Here is a 611-nt window from a genome sequence, read left to right on the forward strand (position 1 = left end):
CTTCTTTTTCCCATTCATTTCCCACATTTTCCCATTTTTTCCCTCCTCTTTTTTTCCTGCTCCTTTTCCCTTTCTTTTCCTGATCTTTTTCCCCCATTTTCCCCTTTTTCCCTTTTTTCTCCTCCTCTTTTTCTTGCTGTTTTTCCCACACTTTTCCCCCTTTTCTTCCTCTTTTTTCTCCTTTTTTTCTGCTCCTTTTCCCCCATTTCCCCTTTTTTTCCCCTTTTCCTGCTTTTTTCCTGCTCTTTTTCCCAAATTTTTCCATTTTCCTCCCTTTTCCCCTCTTCTTTTTCCTGCTCCTTTCCCACATTTTCCCCCTTTTCCCCCCATTTTCTCCCTTTTTCCCCACTCCTTTCCCCCTTTTTCCCTCTTTTTCTCACATTTTCCCCCTTTTCCTCCACCTTTTTCTGCTCCTTTTCCCAAATTTTTTTCCTTTTCCCCACTTTTTCCTGCTCTTTTTCCCACATTTTCCCTCCTTTTACTCTTTTTCCTTCTCCTTTTTCTCACCTTTCTCCTCTTTTATCCCACATTTTCCCCTCCTTTTTCCCACTTATTTTCCCACTTTTTTCCCTTTTCCCCCCACATTTCCCCCTTTTCCCCCCACATTCCCC

Source organism: Passer montanus, unplaced genomic scaffold, assembly GCF_014805655.1.
Source record: "Passer montanus isolate IOZ18808 unplaced genomic scaffold, ASM1480565v1 scaffold422, whole genome shotgun sequence".
Classification (NCBI taxonomy): Eukaryota; Metazoa; Chordata; class Aves; order Passeriformes; family Passeridae; genus Passer; species Passer montanus.